General features: G+C 34.0%; 2 protein-coding genes and 2 long non-coding RNA genes across 5 annotated transcripts in view; 3 read left to right on the plus strand and 1 right to left on the minus strand.

The window, feature by feature from the left end:
• The window catches only part of LOC110370770 (calcium release-activated calcium channel protein 1), a 58,671-nt gene that overhangs the window by 21,768 nt on the left and 18,282 nt on the right, over positions 1–18,621 (minus strand). The window lies entirely within an intron of this gene.
• The window catches only part of LOC110370771 (methyl-CpG-binding domain protein 4), a 49,214-nt gene continuing 30,739 nt past the window's right edge, over positions 147–18,621 (plus strand). The window contains exon 1 of the mRNA XM_021326726.3: positions 147–298. The gene's annotated coding sequence lies outside the window, so the exon portion shown is untranslated. The remainder of the gene's footprint in view (positions 299–18,621) is intronic.
• LOC135118481 (uncharacterized) lies at positions 11,654–12,506 on the plus strand. Its single transcript, XR_010277604.1, has 2 exons — positions 11,654–12,146; positions 12,297–12,506. It is a non-coding gene; the product is annotated as an uncharacterized LOC135118481 (long non-coding RNA).
• LOC135118487 (uncharacterized) lies at positions 14,328–15,046 on the plus strand. Its single transcript, XR_010277605.1, has 2 exons — positions 14,328–14,790; positions 14,964–15,046. It is a non-coding gene; the product is annotated as an uncharacterized LOC135118487 (long non-coding RNA).

Raw genomic sequence — 18,621 nt, forward strand, 5'->3', positions numbered from 1 at the left:
TCGAAATTATTTGAATATGATTTCAAAACTATAAGATAGAACATTGCTGTAGCTGTTTGATTTCTAAACGAAAACAGAAACTTCGCTGTCTTGTCACCTTGACATCTGTCATTAACAGCTGAGCTTCAGATTGAGCGAATGTTGTTGTTTTTTGTTTACGTTTGTTTGTATAGTTGAATTAAAAAGGTTGTATTTGATTTCTTATAATAAATTAGATTTATTTTGAGCTGTGTAATAAATTGCTTGCTGATTTTTGTAAACAACTGTTCATGAATAACTAATGGTTAGCCGCGCCTTGGTGAGTTATGTTTTTAGAAAATAAGTTAAAGTTTTCTATTCCTTTATTCAACTTTATGCATGAAAATTATAAAGTATACTACACACACACACAGTAGGTAGGTACGTAAGTTTTTAATTATTAAACTTATACAAAAAGTCTTAATGCATTGTATTCAAATATTCTAATGGAAAATAAAGGAGGAGGTTATGAATCTGGTTAAGCAATAAAATGCAATAATAGTATGTTTCTGGGGTCCAAGAATATTTGATCTATATTGTATAATTTCTACACCACATTAACATACCAACAGTGACACTTCCAAATGATTTTATACAAAATTGGTTTTGCCTAAGTATGTTACTTAATAAATTAACTACTATAGGCCTATATAACATCTTTTTATTCAAGGTAGTTTGAACTATTGTAACTAAATTAGATACAAAACCCTAAATTTCATACATTATGGAGAATTCTTTTTATTTCTTTCAGTTTGCGGATACAGGTGGGAATTCATGTATTAGAATGTTGAAGTATATAACATGGCACATACCATAAATACTCAAATGATTTCAAATAAAGCACTTAGATTTTTATTACTACCCAGTTTTATTGTTTGTAGAGAATTAAGTTTATGAATATTCTGTAGCCTCAATAGCGCCATCTATTGAGCATAAAAAGAATTCTTTTGAGACTGGTTTTTGATAGGTGGCGTGATGGGTAGGCGAGTTTTGCTAAAATGGGATAGTAATCTTTCTTATGTTATGTCTCACTTCCTTTCATAGATATTAATTACAGTTTCACATACTACCTAATATTTTGCACAGCTCATAGTTTTATACTTTTCTAGAAGTCACCACAAATTATTGGGTTGGCTTCTTGCATCACAAATGGCAATTTTGATCATGTTTAATTAATTTATATCTGTGTCTGCTGCTAACTGCGCATAATAAATATGATGTGGGAGTGCCAGGATCTTAGTACCTATAAAGTTGAAACTCCAGCTTTTACTTATGGGCATTGTTATATGAGTTTATCAATATAGTCGCTTTCTACATCGCGTTTATCGTGCTGGTTTGGGACGTCGCCCTAAGCTTATTAAGTAGAGCCTAATAAAATACCCACTATATTGTGAAAAATCATATATTTTTTGTTAAAATGTGTTATGCACAGGTAAACTTAGTTGCTAGATCAATGCATTAGCATACCTATTGCGTGTCATCTAACCATTCAACGTGACATTTAACTTTTGCGCTTGTCAGCTTAAACATTGGCAAAATAAAACTTCCTGGAAAAGATACGTAAGCAGATAGGTAAGCAGGACATACTTATAGAGGGAAAGACGAGAAGATTCCTATGAACATATCCTTATTAAACTGAACACAATCAGGATGGTAACAATATATTTTAATTTCACTCAGTTCAGGCGCTAACCTCGTAAACCTGGCAGAAGTCCATAGTGTATGTCGTGTCATTAATAATGGATTTCAAGTAGCGTTTACATAGAATTAGCTAGCCATTAAGAAAATTGTAGGTAAGGTGGATATTGGTAATTATCTACAGTGACTAAATTATGTAAGACACTTCGAATTGTTCTATACTCACTAGGTACACGCTAAGAGCGCTCAGTCTAGTGTTTGAACCTAGTGATCAAATGCCCCAGGTAGAGTAGCCGGCATATAGCTTGGCAAGGATTTGGGTCCTTTATAGGTATATGTAATCAGTGCGAGCTTGCACATAGTGCACTAAATTATACAAAAAAGTAGTGCCTGTTATTGCATTTTCTGCATGTTCATTATACTATGGTTTTTGACATCATTTATTGTTAATTATGTCTGCTTGAAAAAAATAGGACCTGTTTTTATCTCACGAGTCTTGCCCAGTTACGTGCCGGGAACTGTAGTAGGTACCTACTGTCGTTCCTGTCCCACTAACATCCTTGTCCCATGATACATATTTGATATTACACACCGATTGTTTAACTATTCTGTCTACATCATGGTTAAATCCTCTTCGATTAGTGCTTCTATAGTCTTGTTCATTACCTACGTATTGCAAAAAAAAAGATATAGGTATGCAAAGTTTTCTCATCTTGTCGGCCTAGAAACTTCACAAAGTCGTGCCTAAATTTCGAAAAATATCGGTTGCATAATTTTTGAAGCAAAATTTTGCAATATATGTGTTTATTAAAATATTTGTTAGTTTCCTTGTAAATGATGGCCTCGCCTTATTTTTATAATTCTTATGTTTTGAAATATAAGCTAACATATTTGCCGGATTTGAATCAAATGTCAAATGAAAACGGGTAAATAAATATTATACACGTGTTTAGACGTAATATTTAGATAGGTAGTCTCAAAAAAGATTGTGTAGTAATTATGCATATTAATAAGATTTGCATGTACACATCTGTAAGTTCGCGCCATTATTGTCTTTGTCGTCCCAAAAATAAGCTTCATATTAATTGTCTATGATAAAAGTGTCACAACGCTCAAAGGTCCAAAGGAGAAAGTTTCCATGATCAATCGGAATGTCGATTATGCAAACGCCCTTTTCTAATTTTAATGTGTTAAAAGTAATTCATAAATTACTATAGTGAGTAGGTAAGACCTAACCAATTAGCTTTGAAATACATCGAAGTGCCTAACACAATTTATTTTCTACCGTAAATAGGTTGGTTGCAATAAGCACAAAAATAGACACACATAACAGGAAATAGAAACCTATAGAAATGTCGCCACTTTTACGTGTATGATTTACGATTTAATGATGTATTGTTGAACGGTAAGGTGCGGTGATAACGGGCTGTAAATATCTCTCTCAGATAGCGGATTATTTCCAATTAAGAGCAGTTTCCTTGTCGCGAGGTATTGTCGGCATGTGAACTCTAAGCTGAGAACTAGATTAGCTATATTAAGAGCGTGTACGTCAACCGCGCGCCATTTGGCCTAAAATGGTACTTTTCAAACCACTGTTTCTCAGTAACTACTTATCCTATAACTATGTTATTTTTTAATAACGCAAGGTAATTTCACTGTCTATATAGTTAATTGAACATAAATTTCAATTTGTGTAGTTTAAATACTTAAAACCCCTATAACGTAACAGATGTTTTATAAAATTCCCGTTCAGCGTCTATTTCGAAGCTTAAATTCATGTGAAAACAGTGGCAAATCTAATCATATTTATTTTTTTACTCATAGACGAAATCCCCATGCCTATAGTTAGTTGAAAACATTTTTTGATTTAGGTCTCTATCTTTCGGAAAAAAATATTTTAACAATGTGAAAAATTGAGAATTTCAAATGCTTTTTTTACCTATCTATCTTACTTAATTTAATATAACAATTATTTACTATAGTAATATAACTCTTTCTTTAAAACATAAACTTTATATTATAATTTAATCTCTCGTTTTATTTTTTACAAATTATTTAAAACTACTATAAAACGCTGCACGCGAGTCAACTCAAACCAGACCGCCGCAAGGCTTCACAGAGAGGACGTGTCGCTCCGTCACATCGCGTAGGGTGAATAACCTCTGCCGTGGATACCGAGAATAGAGTACATTTCAAGCGCGACCAACAAATCTTGATACATTACTATTTTATTTAAAGCTCAATTTCGAAGCATATTTTTTTTTATCGATTGAGTTGAAATTTTGTTTGAATGTTCAGTTTTAATGACAATGTATGATTCTATATCCAATATGGCGGTATACCCAAGATGGAGAAAATGTTTTAATGCATTCCTACGATATGGGTATCAAATGAAAGGGCTTGCTATGAATAACTCGAAAAAAAATGTGTCGCGAGTCTAAATCCAATATGGCGGACTCCTTAGGCTAGAAATCACTTATTGCAGATGTCTGTTACCAATCGAGCTATAATTTTTTTTTTTCATTTTGGATGTACCCAAATTTTGACTTTTGATCTCGAATAACTTTTGAAGCATATAGGATAGATAACTTAAAACTTTATTTGCAATGGTAAACCCAAGCTCTTCACCAATATTTGGCTTTCCGGCAATTGTTGTTATTTGACCACAATTTTTCGGTCTGGATGGACTGGACCATTCATATAAACAATCAATTTTTCAAATCGGTCCAGGCGTCTTTGAGAAATCGAGAACAATCAAATTGAGAACAATCACAAAACAATCTAATTGAAACCTCCTCCTTTCTTTTTTTGAAATCGGTTAAAATACAGAAACTCTTAACATTGTCATTAATCATCAGTCGACTATTTAGTACTGTTGAAAATTGTATGTAATATACAGAAAGTCCTCAAAACCAAGGTTTTCATAGGTGCCCGATTTTTTTGCAAAAGAGTGTATGTATTAACGACTTATTTTCATGCTTTTATATTTTAGACATCCATAGACTTACACTATTTTCCCGCTATTAACTATTTACTAAATAATATATTTTTTGTTCTACCAATTTCACTCGAAAGGATCAAAATGGTTTGTGTGACTATACGTGAAGTATGATAGGCACGCACACAGCCGCGACGCTAGTCTGCGCGGTTTTTTGCGTTGAATTACCTAAAGTTGACATCGCGCGCCGAGCGTACACGCTCTTAACTGCATTTTTACATTCTTCCTAGTATTAATCTTTCCTCTTTGTGGTCTCACAAGACCCGTTTGTCAAACGCAAGTTTAATAAAGATACGAAAAGACGCATTTCGCTTTACTAAACTGTTAAATCTGATCAATTTTCGAAACAGATATTTTTTCCCTATCAATTTAACAGTCAGACGATGGCTCAGAGCTCTTCTAATATTACTAAAGCTCACAGCTGTAACAGAAATTCCGAATAAAATGTATCAAATTGATCAGAAATTGAATTAACTCCGAATGCTGAGTTTCAGGGAATTTAATCAAAGTCTAGATTGCGCTACAAAGAAACGATGGAGCCCTACATTTTGCCTCGTTTATTCTCTAATACTGGAAGAATGTATTTCATCATTATACTCGCACCTATATAACTCTATCAAAGGGTAATGACGTCTAATTATGAAAAGCTATAGAAGAAAATACAGTCTATTGTTCAGTTAATAAGTTTTTGTTATTCACAGCTGCAACAGTTGACCAACGTTGTACATTTATGATGTGTTTTTATTACGTTAAACAAATGTCACGGAGTAACGAGAAATATGCGATGTAGTTTCTGGTATCTAGTATGCCTTGGTATCTCTGTCACATACAATTAGTTTAGTCTGTGTGTCTGTTATACATAGACGCTACGCTTAGTGCATTGACTCAATTTACTGTCAGTCAAAGCCAGCCTTTGGTTAATAGGCAAAGGCATAAATGCTCTGATATTGCAGTGTGGCGTGTCCTAATTTTGGTAAGACAATCCACTACTTCCATTTAATGAAAGAAATTTTCAATCGCCAAGCTAATCAAAAGTTTTTTTTAATAGGAACTAATGTATCCGATACCATAGTCTTTAGATACCTAAATACCTTTTGAAAGGGCAAGTAGGTAAGTAGATTTGAAGACCATGAAGTCCCTTGCTGATTATTAGCCCTCTTAAATTCGCAAACTAAATAGGTATCCAGCCCACGTAGTTTTTCAGATGTGCCAAGGTATTTCTATTGTCATAGACGATATGTCATCTTATGACATCGTATAGAATGTATCTAGTACCCGTGCTGTTTGGTATTTGTATAATGTGAACAGCCATGCGCGTGCGCCTTCACACGTGATTTATAATAACAAATCGCCATTATGGACCGCGGCTAAACATTATTTTCTTAATGGCTGCTTTCGTAATATAGTTTTAATGAGTCTTAAACCATCATATTTATTTCCATGCATGCATGCATATTAGCACGTATTTTACAGAAACAATTACCGAAGTGTGATTATTTTCGACATCATCTAGAATTTGGTTGTTTTTACCCTAAAGGCTTATATGAAAAAGTCTTTCTTTGTTAGGAAGCTGGATTACGGATACGGGAATTAGTGCCCCCGGCACGCGCAAGAAAATGCGGGAAACAGCCAGTTCATCATATTTTACGAAACAAAATGTACAAGGTTATATATCCCTCAAGAATTATAATATATCAAAAACCGTTAAAATTAGGAGTACGTTTCTTTTGTACCTACGCAAGTGTTGATAGAGATAGATAGAAAATACCAGTACCTAGATACTATTGGCACAAAGAACCTTCGTTTGGTTAGAGAGGACCGGTCCAACCGCTGCTTTAATGGCCGGCTGGCAGTAACGGATGTCTGTCTTTGAACTTAGAACGTACAGTCATCGATAAAAAGGTTGGCGCGCAATTTTCATACTTTTTTTTCTGAACATTTCTATTAGAGCTGTTTGAGTTGAGAGAATGTTTATTGAGTGCCAATGTGATGTAGTTTTGCACCTGTCGAGTCTGGTAACTTTTTCTGCTTTTGACTCTAAGTCTTTTTGCAAAATGTACAAGGATAGATATTCTACAATTTAATGAGGATTTTTCTAACTTTGAATAAATACGGTAGAGTAAATGAATATATTTTTTTTAATTCAACATCAAAATGTATGTCATTGAACATCCTTGGCAGTCGTTACGGGTCGTCAGAAGCCAGTAAGTCTGACACCAGTCTAACCAAGGGGTATTGGATTGCCCGGGTAACTGGGTTGAGGAGGTCAGGCAGGGCTGTCGCTTCTTGTAAAGCACTGGTACTCAGCTACATCCGGTTAGACTGGAAGCCGACCCCAACATAGTTGGGAAAAAGGCTCCGAGGATGTGATCAAAATGTATGTGATGTTGCACGACAATTTCTCAAAACCTGATCTTATTATTGATAAGATTGAACCAAAAATTCACATAAAAATTTGAAAAAAAAAACGTGTTTAATACGTTCAATGTACTTTAACCTCAAGAGGAAAATCAAAATCAAAACCAAAACTTTTATGAAACTGGATTCAATTATAAAACAAGTTTCAAAAAAGGATGTAACGTTAGTATTTACGACTAATTTAAAAATGAAAAAGATAAGAAACATCAAAAATGCATTTTAAACTAAAGTTTTTTACCAACATTTTATACCAGACTTTATAGAAAACATATTAGTTAAAAAGAGATAGTTCAATGCTCTTTTGAAAGGCTACTCTAGCTCGTTATGAAATTGACGCTATCGATCCCTGTGTTATCCGGCTATTCAAAATTATGTAAACTTAGGCATTAACTTTTACATGCAACTGTATTAGCGACACAAATGGTAGCTATGAGTCAAATAAATTATTTTAGAACACCTTCAAACATTTTTTTTAACACAAGAACTCTTGACAAATATGTACTTGAAAATTCCAAATATTACTTTGGAATTTTCAAGAATACAGGCCACATTTCTACTACGTACTATTTCTGCAGTAGTTAAATAATTATGCAAAATCCACCAGCATTACTCACACTTTCCACCTGTGTATACAGCTTCATAATAACCACTTCTCTCAGACACGTGTTCGTATTAACCGATGTCACCGTGAATTGTATTCTTCGATAATAATACCAGTTCATAAGATGCATTTTTATTTTTCACGTATTGTACCTCAAATCTATGTTGTTGCCAACTTCCAATAGGAGGAGGCTCTATGTTTGAGTAACATACACTGAGCATGGCCCGACCCGCTCTTGGCCGTTTATTTTATTATATTTTTAACCCCCGACGCAAAAACGACGGGGTGTTATAAGTTTGACGTGTCTGTGTGTGTGTGTGTGTGTGTGTGTGTGTGTGTGGCATCGTAGCTCCCAAACGGATGATCCGATTGTGATGCGGTTTTTTTTGTTTAAAAGGTATGTCAGTCGGGAGTGTTCTTAGCTATGTTTGGTGGAAATCGGTTCAGGTCTTCAAGGTCATCAGCTCGTTTGCTAGATGTGATAGGAATGTTACACGCTCAGTTTACTTGCAAGTATATGTGGGATCTGAAATTTGAAACACTAATGTCTTTTGGAACCACTGAGCTGGTCTGCTGTTAGGGCACGAAGGTAGGAGACGTAAACCTGAACTGCCTTTTAGTAAACCCATCGAGTTTGGGCTCGTTGAATTTGTCTTGACGAGTTCTCTTCATGTTTCTGATTGACGAGAACCTGATGCTGGAAATGGGATGTGGCGGATGAAACCCTGAAATGCCGGAATGAAACGGATAAACCGATTTATATTTTTGCTGAAAATCTACAATGTTCAAAGGTTAATCTTTATTGTTTCTCAATCTGTGCAATTCTCCCAGAGCCAGTTTGTCATGAGGATTGTTAAACAGCTTCCTTTGGTCGAGATCGCATATAGCGACCCCATCTATACTAAATTTTGACGTGTCGGGGGACCGCTTTTTACCTTCATAAATACTTACCTACATAAATCAAATGATACCTACCTAATTACCACATTCGTTAAAAAAAAAACACGTATATAAAGTAATGAATTAGAGCGGTCCCCCGACACGACAAAATTTAGTTTACGTAGTGTTTAAAAGTTATTTTTTGCTTTTTATAGGGTTTAGCGTTTTTAACCTTTTGTCATAATTATTGCGTACTTTTTTTGGGTCGGGGGTTTTTTTAAATTTATAATTTAATTTTTAAACGAAATATTCATTAAACAGTTATGTATATTTTTCACTGAACTCTTTAAAATAATATAGATTTAATAGCTAAGATATACCGTATATCCTAAAAAATAATACCTTTGTAGCGTCGTAGTAACATAAGCAAGAAACAAATAATGTAAAAAATCGTCTGCAGCAAAACAAATTCATTTTCTTGGGAAATCTATTATAATTGCTAAACAATTATGCATGCATGGATGCATGCCATATGCAGTCATAATTAGTTGGAGCTGAAACATAATTACATAGCGAACAAAATGCATGCCTATTATTCTACGATTTTAGAATATGCACGAGGGACACTGAATGAAACGGACTTTTATTTTCAACAGAATGTTTTGAAATACATCTGGAAGTATATCATGGATTAAATTATATTTTCCATGGCATGACTTGGCCTACCACAACAAGAAACAAGTAGGTAGTACTCGCTACATGACTGTATTTGGTTAGAGTATTGTACCCAACGAAAAACTTGTTGATTATTCACACATCTCATAACTAATCCGAAAACCTTTAAGTACAATGTTCTCTGGGGAATTACTTAACAGTTTTTGCGATAAATCATCGTGCCACAAAAACAAACCTTGAATTCTCTGATTCTTTATCTAAGCCCTATTTTTTATCATCACTTAATTTAACGATGTTCACATTGTTGGCAAAACCATAAGGCTTCTTCGTCGTAATGAAGTTCATAATTTGTTTAATTATATGACTTGTTGGTAATTTGCGGTTGTTCAAGTTGTAGATTCCGCCAGATATGACTTATTTAATGATCGGCTTGAATTATTTTAATGATGGTACTGTAAGAACATTTAAGTACCACGCCATTGACCTTTACTCCGTTTGTGAGGTTATCCTCGTTTCAGTACGTCTGACAACATAGAACTTGTGCAAACGACAAGTCACAAAAACATGAGAACTTTTAAGGCCATATTTTTATTACAAAATATTCTTACATGTAGGTAAAGAGTCATCGTTTCGGCTTCCAAAGTTTAACCGACTCATAGAAAGAGAGCATATTCGCTCTAGGTAAATATATTTTTTAAAAGAAACCACATTAGCCTGCTACGTTCATCTTATTTCTCATAGCTTGTACGACATTGTTGATCAAACGCCTTGCACTAAGCTTACCCAACATTCCTCGTTACGTGGCAAACTTCGTACAAATGTAACTACTGTTTCACATTTCTAGTGTGTTTTATAAACACGCCTCGAACTTGATACCAGTTGAGCTCGTGAGTTTGAAAAACCAGATACATAACGTGCACGAGAAAACGTGTTGTTTTCTGGTCAGGTTGCACATGATATATGATTCATAGGTGTTTGATTTTAGATTGATGGAAAGTATACAAAACCAAGCATTGAATTCGGCATTTTTACTTAGATATTTCCAGCTCTAAGGAGTCCTTTAGAATTCCTATGCTCGTACCAAAGCTTGTGTTTAACCAAGTTCAATACGAAGACATTAAAACGTATTATATTAAATATGTTTTGTTCAGTACCACAAACGTAAGCTCTAATCATAGAGTTATTGCTCCTTCGCAAGAGTATCCCTAATAATTGAAACCCTACAGTATCTAACTTAACAAATCGAATCCCTATGAGCAGATAACGTGGATTCTCATTGATAAAGGTCAAATTAAGTTACCTGTCTATTATTCTAGCTATTTTAGTAGAAGCTTCTTCCCGTACCCGGACAAAATATAGCCCTTGTTACAAGGGGATAGTTTAGCTTCCCAACAGTGAAAGAGTTTGTCAAATCGGTCCAGTAGCCTCGAAGCCTGCGGGGCATGAACTACAAACAAGAAATATTTCCTCTTTATTATATCAAACAAAAACTATTTACTTTTCAACTGAAGCGACAATATCGTATATTAATTCCACCGCATCGTTTTTGACGAATGTCCATAATTCAATTCAGGCGAGCTGCGCCAATTTATCCGCGGTAAGTAGATTACGGCGACGCGAGGCCACTGCGCGAATTTCCATTAACGACAGGAAAATGTGTCGTTAATGCAGATCTATACGACGTTTTATTTATGTGGTAGTTTGTTTGTTTTGTTGGCAGTCAGCTGTTGTTGACTTGAAGTACTTGGTTATAATTATAATGTCTTACCTCCCCACTCAGAGACATTTAATGATTACTCCTTACTGACGGAATGTCATACAAATCCTTCACTAAGGAATGGCTTAAGTAATCATTAAATGTCTCTGCGTGGGGAGGAGAGATAGTAATAATGAAGAGAAATATCGCATTGATTGATTGACATAGATGGGTCTATTCCTATTCGCTCCGGGCAATGTGTAAGTGTGGTGTTGTTATAAGACAAGCGATCTTAGAGTATGCCATGGAGGGAAATTCCTCGAAATTCCTCTAATTGAATTTCCTCTTTCCTAAGATACAGACAGATTTTCTGCCTAGTTTAGGGAAGGGAATTCTAAAGCCCATCATATACGTGATTGAGAATAAACAAAAAAAAAATGGCACCAATTTTTAGTAATGGTGAATGAATGAGATATCATATTTTGTTATAACTTACAGTTATCAATAACAATGGCAGTGTCATTGAATAATTTGCCGAGCAATTTCAGCGATTTATTTATTTGTTTGTTGGCCGTGGTTCTGTAAATAAAAAAGTGCGTCATGGCATTTTTACTCATAAAGTTCGTTATGATATAACGATGACGAACTGCAAAGAGTCTCTTTATGACCACTAACATTGTAAAAATAAACACCAGTCTTTTTATCACTTAAATATGAAATCCATTAAAGTCGCACCCTCTTATTATAAAACGCGGTATCAAATAAGTATCGGCTTTTGTACTACCTTTAATCCAGCTGTAAGTACGACCTTGAAAAAACGTTATTACAAAACGCAGTTTATCGCAAGTCCTATTACTATCTGTAGTACAAAAGATAAACCATCGAGCCCCCTAGTTTAACTGCAGTACTTAGTCGACAAACGTCAAATTCCGTCATTATTTACTTTTGAGGTTATTTGTTTTGTGATGAAAAAAACGAAAGTGGATATAAATATGTGTGATTTGGAATACTTGGATGTGTTAGAATACTATTGAGAGTGTCCGGGGTCCCAACAGTGTGCGTCATCGACAAAATCTCTTCAAATTATCTGACGACAATTTTCGATATAAATATCGATTTATGTTTTTCGAAATAATAGTCAATTGAATGCATGACGATAATCCATGATGATCCTATGATGCTCAACTGGGCTCGCCATAAGGTACGTAGCCTTTACAGGGCAAGTAAGTTGCCAAAACATCCTATTAATTATATAAGAGTCAAAGTTTTTATTGTGGATGTTTGTTTATGTTCCACGCATAAACTACCACATGCATTTTGATGAAACTTCGAAAATATATCAGATTATCATACAGTTTACTGTTTATTTACAGATTCAAGACTATTTTGGCGTTTTGCACGCCGTATCTTTGCCAGTAATATGCAATGTTTGTAAAAGACTGGAAGCTTGCTAAAATGTAGGTACAAAAATGCCAAGATGAGCCAGGGAACAAGATTGCGTGATGAAGAACAGTGTCCAACATGTATCAGTGCGTTTGACTGTATAAATAGACATCGGAATAAAATATAAACTTGTACTTTTATGTTGTTTCATTTTCTTTTGGTAATTTAATGCACACGATATTCTGTGTGTAAGTTATTGTGCAGTTAATTTTGAAGAGGTTCTAATTAGATGCACAACGTCTTATTCAATCATTTAAAACGAGATGAAAATAATTCAAGTTATTTCTAACCATTGACATATATTCTAGCGATAGACAAGAACATCCATACAAATAATTTACCCGCTTATGTCGTCTGTTGACATCTCGTTGACGTATTGTGACATGTAGTCATCCTCATTGATGTTAATTGCAGAAGTGTCGCTCGTATTTTGCCTACATTTTTCATTACTCAAAAAGTTTATATCTAAGTGAATTCAAAATCATGTAATATATCAAAAAGTTTATTTATATCTAATTGAATGCAAAATCATGTAATATATTAAAACCAGGAACTTATTTTTAGGGTTTTTAATATTAATTACGATGTTTTTTTTCTTAAGAGGGCTATCATAAATTTTAGCGAATTTAATTATTTTTTCTTGAAAGTAAGAACATACCATGACAAAGTGAAGTCTGTTTTCATTGATATTTTACCTTCTGCCAGTTTTATGGCACATCTGTTTCTGCACGATTTTCTTAATCCATAATTTAAGATGGCGGGCGGGAACAAATTAATGCATGTTTGTAAAATTGAATTATAAATGAAAAGTATGATATACAAGCGTTGTAATAGCATAAACAGCGTGTAATTTTACTAACTTGACTCTCGAATAGTTTATATGTGTAAGTTTATACCTTGATATGTATTTTCTATTTTATAATTGTCGTTTCATAGACTTCCATCTGACGCAGGTGTCAAAATCGCTCTAATTTGCCATTTTGGGCACTGCATAGTCTGCAGTGCAGTTCAGTGTGGTAAGCTTTTTGTTCGGAACGTTCTATCTAGTACGTAGTACATATATATCGATGTTTCTAACCTAAAAACAAAACATAACTCGGATACGCGCACTGACGTTCCGTTATACGCGCAAACTCGATAGTTGTATAAAAGAGAATAATTGGATCATGTATATCGTTAAAAGATACTAGAAATATAAAATTACCTTTAAATAATAAAAAGTAATATTTTCAACTGCAGAGATATTTTTTTTATTATCATAGTTATAAATTTTTCATCAAAATAGACTTAACAAAATAATGTAAAAAGGAACGGCGCACAGAATTCGGAACGATTGAACGAATGATTTAAATATTTGTTGCTTATAATCTGTGGATATTATTTGAACCACACACACACAGAGACAAATCGAAGTACTAAACCGTCTTCTCTTAGTCTACGTTTTGTAATAAGGATGTAAAGACTATCGTAAGTACCGTAACAAACCAAGACGTCTTCAGTCTGGTTTAAACCACTACTTGCGGCAGTTTTTATAATAAGAGGGGCAATGTTATTGAGCAGTAAAAAATATCAATAGATCATTATTTGAGCAATGCTTGCGCGAATTTTTGCTAATTAGGATGACACATCTTGCCGTCAATGGTTCGTGTTAATGATTGCAAAATGAAAACTATGTGAACAATATTCTTTTTAATAATTGGTATCAACGTTTTATGTAGGTACAAGTTGGTTAAGCCTTAGTTGCCATAAGAAAAGAAAATAACTAGTATATTAATGATCGCAATACGGTAATAATCACCAGTCTAACCGTCAGTTGCACAAAGCTCCATTAAAGTTAAAGCTTCATTAAATCTATTGCTGTCGCTTTTTATCTTGTTGACTAGCAATAGATTTAAAGAAGCTTTAACTTTATGGGGCTTTGTGCAACTGACGGTAACCGGTTGCAATTGACTGCAAACCCTCTTATTATAAAACGCGGTATCAAATAAGTATCGGCTTTTGTACTACCTTTAATCCACTTTTAAGTACGACCTTGAAAAAACGTTATTACAAAACGCAGTTTATCGCAAGTCCTATTACTATCTGTAGTACAAAAGATAAACCATCGAGCCCCCTAGTTTAACTGCAGTACTTAGTCGACAAACGTCAAATTCCGACATTATTTACTTTTGAGGTTATTTGTTTTGTAAAGAAAAAAACGAAAGTGGATATAAATATGTGTGATTTGGAATACTTGGATGTGTTAGAATACTATTGAGAGTGTCCGGGGGCCCAACAGAATGCGTCATCGACAAAATCTCTTCAAATTACCTGACGACAATTTTCGATATAAATATCGATTTACGTTTTTCGAAATAATAGTCAATTGAATGCATGATGATAATCCAGGATGATTCTATGATGCTCAACTGGGCTCGCCATAAAGTAAGTAGCCTTTACAGTGCAAGTAGGTTGCCAAAACATCCTAATTAATTGTATAAGAGTCAAAGTTTTTATTATGGATGTTTGTTTATGTTCCACGCATAAACTACCACATAGATTTTGATGAAACTCCGAAAATATATCAGATTATCATACAGTCTACTGTTTATTTACAGATTCAAGACTATTTTGGCGTTTTGCACGCCGTATCTCTGCCAGTAATATGCAATGTTTGTAAAAGACTGGAAGCTTGCTAAAATGTACAAAAATGCCTAGATGAGAAAGGGAACAAGATTGTGTGATGAAGAACAGTGTCCAACATGTATCAGTGCATTTGACTGTATAAATAGACATCGAAATAAAATATAATTTTCTACTTTTATGTTGTTTCAAATGTTTCATTTTCTTTTGGTAATTTAATGCACACGATATTCTGTGTGCAAGTTATTGTGCACTTAATTTTGAAGAGGTTCTAATTAGATGCACAACGTCGTATTTAATCATTTAAATCGGGATGAAAATAATCCTAATTATTTCTAACCTAAAAACAAAACATAACTCGGATACGCGCGCTGACGTTCCGTTATACGTGCAAACTCGATAGTTGTTTATAAGAGAATAATTGGATCATGTATATCGTTAAAAGATACTAGAAATATAAAATTACCTTTAAATAATAAAAAGTAATATTTTCAACTGCAGAGATATTTTTTTATTATCATAGTTATTTATTTTTCATCAAAATAGACTTAACAAAATAATGTAAAAAGGAACGGCGCATAGAATTCGGAACGATTGAACGAATGATGTAAATATTTGTTGCTTATAATCTGTGGATATTATTTGAACCATAGACAAATCGAAGTACTAAACAGTCTTCTCTTAGTCTACGTTTTGTAATAAGGATGTAAAGACTATCGTAAGTACCGTAACAAACCAAGACGTCTTCAGTCGGGTTTAAACCACTACTTGCGGCAGTTTTTATAATAAGAGGGCAAGTGTTTTACAAGTAGCGACTGCCTATCTGACCTCCTCAGCCCAATCATCCGGTCAACCCAGTACTGACTTTTGGGTACCCTTAACGACTGCCAAAGATGTTCAATGGAAGCTGGGACCTACGGTTTAACGTGCCCTCCGAAACACCGTCATTGATGTTCAAGACATACTTAGAATGTAAATACAAACTTAGAAAAGTTGCCTTGGTACTTGTCTGACCTGGAATCGAACCCACACTTGAGAGTTAGTGAACTTAGTTCTTTTCCCACAAGGCCACCACGACTGCATTATGGCAGCGAACTTTAAAATGGTTCACTTTTCAGTGCAAGAGTGATGAAAAAATAGGTTAGCAAAAACCGACTAAGTGCGAGTCGGACTCGCACACGAAGGGTTCCGTAGGTACCATTATTTATAAAACGGACAAAAAATCACGTTTGTTGTATGAGAGCTCCCAAAATATTTATTTTATTGTAGTTTTCAGTATTTGTTGTTATAGCGGCAACAATAATACATCATCTGTGAAAATTTCAGCTCTCTAACTATCACGGTTCATGAGATACAGCCTGGTGACAGACGGACGGACGGATAGAGGAGCGAAAACAATGGGGTCCCGTTTTACCCTTTGGGTAAGGAACCCTAAAAATAAACTCAGAAAATTCTGAACAAAGAAATTGTTCAGAAATGTAAATGATTGAAACATCAAAGATATTTTACATAACAATGTAAAAGCAATCGACTCCGTACTATATCGATTTACGCACATACCAATTGCTTCTCAATGTATAGAGAATCGATTTTATTAATAGCTGCGGTAATATCAGATACGGTAGGGAAAATTAGAAGTTAGCAATGCTTTACTTTAAAAATAAAAAATCTTCGGATAAGAACTGGAAAATAATTTGCAATATTTTTTTCTGCATAATTAAACTACTTACATTTTTATCGAAAATCTTAACTTTTATATTATGAAATAAATAATTATAAGTAGGTAATTACATACCTACTTTAAGAACTAAATTTACATAAAAAAACGATAAACATTTCTATTAAAACTACTGAGAAGATTTTTTACTACGAGGAGCGTTCCCAGAACATGTTCTGAGATCATTCAAAGAAACCCATTTTTTTAAGTTACAAGTAACTAAATAAGTTTTTTTGATTTTATATATCTACTTTTATCAAAACATCTTGCTTGGAACGTGATTAAATAGCAAACAAGAGTGACTTTCCTACACTTCTTTTTCTTCTATTTATGTGAGAAGAACATTTTGACTAACTTACAAACAAAAAAGGGATAAGGTCTTAATTCTGATTAAATTTTGCCAGAACACATCGTCATTAAATGGGAACAACTGTTAAAGATTTGTTACGTTAAAACTTGGAACTCACACAAAAAGAAGAAAAATAAAAACTCTATAGGCACATACATATGTATATGCAATTACACATTACAGTACCTCTATACACGCTAATTTCGACTCCTGCCTACATAGATAAAGCCAGACGATATAATAGTAAATAAACAAATGACGCTCTAGGGCCCAAGTTCACGGACAGCATAACCGACAGTTTTCATAAAACAATTTGTTTAGTACGATTTTTCACGTTCAATTTTTGATATAAAGTTATTTTAAGATAATCTGACGTTTATGTTGTCGGTGAACTTGGCCCTTGTTAGGCTTAATAAGTCTATGACGTCACTGTTATGACATAATCATATCTACGAGTAATGTCTATGGACGCAATATTGACTTTGAGTGAGCCCCGACTGTGTATCAGAAAATATAAGTTCAGATGAATAGGCATTGTTTGTTTTATTAAGTGCCTGTAGCTTAATATTATAGGACAACAACGTTTTTGAATAGGAAATATCAATGGTTGTTTAAAATTTTCTTAGCTAACAGGGAAATGTTTACGTTATAAATTGGAAGCTTAGATCATTCTAAACGATTAAAAAAAACAAGTTCATTATATCTTTGTACCGCTTAGGTCGGTCAAAGTTCACATAACACTATGTTGTTTTTAATAGATTTAAAAACCCGACTGGGAAGTCCAAATCAAAAGGTTAGTTGACGCAAGAAAAACAAAAACAGACCTTAGAAAATTGAACTTAAGTTACAATTTTCAACGGCTATCAAAATCTATGAGGTGCGAAGTCCGTTGTGCCTTTTTTGTATGGATTTGATGGATGTCTATTAGTCAGCAAAGTATAATTAAGAAGACATAACAGGTCTACATATAAAAGCATAATGAAGATTCTAAGAATTTTATTATAAACCGATATATACCAGAAAAAACTGGCAACAACTTTGTATGCATACTTAACAAATAAATATTTTAATCTATTTTTGTTGGTCGAATAAATTGCTATTTATGTCTTTGAAATTTTTAATTTTCGCATTTATATTCCCATTTTATTACTATCGTTTAGTAATAGCATAGTCGCTCTCATGTAAAACACTGGTTCACAGTTGCTTACAGTTAGACTGGAAGTCGACACCAACATAGTAGGAAAGGCTAGGCAGATGATGTTTACTTATAGAATTCGTTGCATGAGCAAAACGGTCCAAAAATGTTGGGGAATATCCATACTAACATATCATTAAGTACCTCCAAGAAAATAAATCACACCAGATACTTAATTTTAGCCTGTACTTATAAGTTACGATATACAATACAATTAACATACCTTTGTTGACTACAAATTAGGTTTCTCCGAAATAAATGTTTCGTCTAATGATGTAACCGACCATTAGTGCTTATTTCAACAAGGAATTACAAGGAAAATCGGAAAAATCGCGACTTGTGAAGGAAACTTTAACAGTCGCACCTCTATGA

The sequence above is a fragment of the Helicoverpa armigera genome, chromosome 22 (assembly GCF_030705265.1).
Source record: "Helicoverpa armigera isolate CAAS_96S chromosome 22, ASM3070526v1, whole genome shotgun sequence".
In the NCBI taxonomy this organism is placed as follows: domain Eukaryota; kingdom Metazoa; phylum Arthropoda; class Insecta; order Lepidoptera; family Noctuidae; genus Helicoverpa; species Helicoverpa armigera.